Source organism: Brassica napus, chromosome A6 (genome assembly GCF_020379485.1).
Source record: "Brassica napus cultivar Da-Ae chromosome A6, Da-Ae, whole genome shotgun sequence".
NCBI classification, from domain to species: Eukaryota; Viridiplantae; Streptophyta; class Magnoliopsida; order Brassicales; family Brassicaceae; genus Brassica; species Brassica napus.
This window is the reverse complement of record NC_063439.1, coordinates 12,856,509-12,860,821: the sequence shown is the minus strand read 5'-3', so window position 1 is coordinate 12,860,821 and position 4,313 is coordinate 12,856,509. Positions and strand designations below refer to the sequence as shown.

Sequence of the window (4,313 nt, the reverse complement as noted above, 5' to 3'; positions counted from 1 at the left end):
TTCAGGCAAGTTATCATCATTAAAGTAAGGATTTTTCACCTTCGTACCAACAAATTTGAGTAACCAACGTCCAAATTCTAAACCCCCTCTGCCCGCCTTCTGGCCTCCGTAAGCAAAGTAGAAGAAAAAAACATTATACAACAGCCGTAAAAATTTAAGAAACAAGGAAGAAGGTGAAATATTTGAGTCTCAGCAGAACGAAACAAAAAAAATATATGGTTAATAATGATGATACAATGATGCATCATAAAGATGCACATATGCACTAATCTGACATATTTGATAAGAATATAACATTTTGGCAATGTCAAACAGTTTACAATAAAATAAGAAGTTTTTGTCTGCATAATGACTTATTATCGAATGTATTCCATGTTGATACATCAAGTAAAACTGTCATGTAAACAACAAAGTCATATGATACAGTTTATTTAAATGACTTGTACACGGTTCCTCAAGTAGATGTGCCCACCTATGTATCACAAATCTACTATGTGAATGAGATATCATCAAGATCAAGTGAAAGCAAAGACGATAAGGTTATACTACATCCCATAGATTTAGTATGGTGTTCCTTGGTTTAGTCATTTGTACATCATATAAAAATGGTGTACAACCTATATACATGGTGTGCGCCCTTAAAACTAGATGTACACCAATTAAAATTGTGAGAGATTGATATTTTTGAATTGTTACTCTTGTAGGATGGGGCTGATGAGTTCAAAATGGACAATGTTGAAGAATATAACCTTCTCAATGGCTTCAAGGTGACAGAGTTTCGGAATTTCATGCGATGACTTTGCAGCCGAGAAGGAGAACAATATGTCAGACGATGACGTTGTAATCAAGTATGGGATAATAACCCCATAGATTTAGACAAAAACAATTTGGTGCTTGCTATTTGCATACATTTTACTATTGCCACAAGAGGTTGTATTTCACATTACTATTTATTTCATACATTAAGTAATTAAGCATTATTTTCAACTACAACTTAAATAGGAGACACATAAGCATGCAACCTCTACAGGTAAGTGTACATCACCCACACGTAAGCATGCATCTCATACAACTAAGAATTCATCTCTTGTATTGTCTAAAACTATAATCATCCATCCCCTACACATAAGCATGCACCCACAGCTATTTTGAAATATTACGCGAGACCACCGGAGGTTGCTACTAATGAGGAAGTACATAGACAAAAAAAAAAGGCAAATTAAAAAGGAATTATGTACCGAAACGAGTTTCTACAACATGTGTAATGTATTTTTGGACCGCATGCAACATTTGCATTATGCAATAAGCCCCATCATTTCTAACTGATTTTGTTTTGGTTGCCATCTCCTACCATTTTATCAACTTGTTTAAAGTACTTCTAATATTAGTCTATGAAAATTCTCATGTAGTATTTTCGATATTTATTCTGCTTAATTATATATTTGTTGTCAACCATAAACAATACATTTACATGTAAAATAAGATTAATCATTCGAGGAAAATGGTGGGTGAAGAATTAATGAATATTGTTGGAACAATGAACTGAGAAATTAATGAATATAGTTAGAATAATGACTTAATGTGATAAATATATGTTGCATTAATGTGTCCTACTTTTATCCAAAACCTTACAAGCTCTAACAAATAAGACCTACAGTTTCCTACTTAGTCTTCCAAATTAATGAAGTAGTCAAAAAAATGTTGAAATTGTTGTGGAGGAAACTTTTTGCACTACAAAAAAAATCTACATTGATAGTATATTATTATAACACCTGATACCGAACTGCTATCTTAGATGACTTAAAAAAATTTGTATTATATAATAGAATTTTTAGATAAATGCTATGATAGAGTAAATGCTATAATATCATTAAGCGAAAACTAATTTTCCCAATGCTTGGATAAAATTAGACAAGCGCCAAATAGGTAAATATTTCCCTCTTGTAATAACATTTTTGGATACTTAAGTTAAGTTAGGAAAAAATAATAATTATTGCCGAGATTTGAAAAAAAAGTCTCACTCTCTCCAGAAACAGAAATCCTATTAGAAAAAAAAAGAGTCACAGGATACTCTGTTGCCATCTCTGGCTTGCTCATTTGTTTCTACCACTGGCTTCATGTCAATCCGAACTTTCAATCATAGCCTCCACCATCTCTCTAGCTGCGGATGAAGACCTAATGACCTAATATCGGAGGGGGTGGTTCGGTAGATAACAGTGTCATCGAGTCAACGAGGAGACGCCCAGTGTAATCTATGGCAGCTCGTTCTTATCTCCTTCTTCGATGTGATATTCTTCCATTGTTATCTCAAATTATGAAATTGGGGCTTGTTATCCTTATTTAATTCAATCGTCTTCTTTTATCCTCGATCGCTGTTGTGTTCTATTGTTTCCACTAACCCATGTAATCAGGTGATCTTTCTATTGGCTAGAACCTGGTTTACTCTGGATGATCAAGTCTGGCTATTTGTTATGTTTCTTTATATCTAGGAGATAATACAACTAGAGACATCATGCTTGTATAAACAGGCTGGTTTAAATCCATTGGCATGTATTTTTTTACAAGTTATGATTTTCTAACTACTAGTTATGAACGTATAGAAACTTTTGCGTCCTCAGTTGTGCTTCATTTGTGCTGATATATGCAAATTCTTGTTATTTTGATGATAGGCTACTTACCAACTTATTTCACCTGCTTCACACAGCATACTACAATGGTGACAATGGCTCGTATCTCTTCTAGAATTGTTACAATCCAGTCCTCTTTTTCTGCTTAGCCTTTTTGATTGTGAACTTGTTCTTGTTTGCTTTGTTGCAGATCCTTAAACTAGGAAGAAGAAGAAGAACTTTGTATGTGATGCCTTTCAACTAGCAAAAGAGTAAGCTTGTCTTGTTCTATCCGAGATTAAGCTTGTCTTGTTTTGATGTTGTTTATAGTTTCTGCGTAAACTTGTCTTGTTTACATGTTCTGTTTCTGTGTAAGCTTGTCTTGTTTACATGTTCTGTTTCTGCGTATACATTTGCGTTGATATGCGATTTTGTTGTTTATTAACTTTTTCTATCTGAATTTGTGTTTGAAGATTCATCTGTTCAAGCTGAAGAAAATAGAGGTGGAAAGGCTTTGTGTCAGATTATAAAGAGACTGATCCAGCATCCATGTCTAAAAGGGACTCTCTTAGAAAATTGAAACAGAAAAGATCCGTCTGCAATAATCTTCACCAAGAGAAGCTATACGATCAATCTCTAATGAAGATAGACGAGAAATTAAGATTCGAAGTTAGTTTTTTAAGACTTGGCAAGACTTATGTTGTTACTTGTTAGTATAAGACTTGTATGCTGTTAGTGTGAGACTTGAAAGGATTCTATGTAAAATTTATGTTTTATGAGCTTAATGCAATGTATATTTGAGTTAACAAAAGAATGATTTTATAAAGGTTATGTTTAAAAATCGAATTATCATTTATATTTATAAACTACATAGTTATATAAATTTTAGAGTTATATATAAATATAGGGTTTAAACCCCTAAACATAAATTTTAGAATTTCAATATTTTCATAATAGAACTTCAATATTAAATTTAAACACAAAACTTAATCACTTTGAAAATATAATTTCAAGTTTAAATTATAAACCTCAAACGCTAAATCTTAAATCTACACCCTAAATCTAATACCCTAAACCCTAAACTTAAACTCTACATACAAAATCATAAATCTAATCTTTTCAAACATTTAATATAAATTTCAAACTCAAACTCTAAGTATATTCTAAAACTCAAAACCATATACTTAATAAAATATGCTTAACCTAAACCCAAAACCATTAAAAATCAGCAGTCTTTACATCATTATTTATAAATTTAAATCTAATCATTTTGTTAATATTATATAATTAGATTATAAATTCAAATGAATAACTATTGTTATATAAATAAAAATAGTCAAAAATATAATTACAGTTACTAATAACTATTAAAATTCTAAAAACCAAAATCTACATATAACAATAAAATCAAAATATAACCATTAAACTTGTAATTATTCAACATGTCTTAGTTCTTATTCAGAATCCTGAAATTTAAATTTCAGATTTTCTACTTTTTTATAAATTATGCACTTTAATAATAAAACTAAACAACAAAATAATAAAAAAAAACAAAAGAAACATACTAAAGTGTTAATCCCTAAACTTCTTTCTCATTGGCCAGTAAAGAAGGGCAATGATTACCCTTTATTAGATCACAACCGTTCATTACACATCATCCAACGGACACAGTTAAAGAATAGTGAAGAGATGGAGTTCGGACTGTTC

General features: G+C 31.1%; 1 long non-coding RNA gene across 1 annotated transcript; it reads left to right on the top strand.

Annotated features, from left to right (window-relative positions):
• The first annotated feature begins 1,992 nt into the window (after positions 1 to 1,992).
• Positions 1,993 to 3,462, top strand: LOC125575746. The gene is made up of 2 exons (XR_007314306.1): positions 1,993 to 2,716; positions 2,818 to 3,462. It is a non-coding gene; the product is annotated as an uncharacterized LOC125575746 (long non-coding RNA).
• The last annotated feature ends 851 nt before the right edge of the window (positions 3,463 to 4,313 follow it).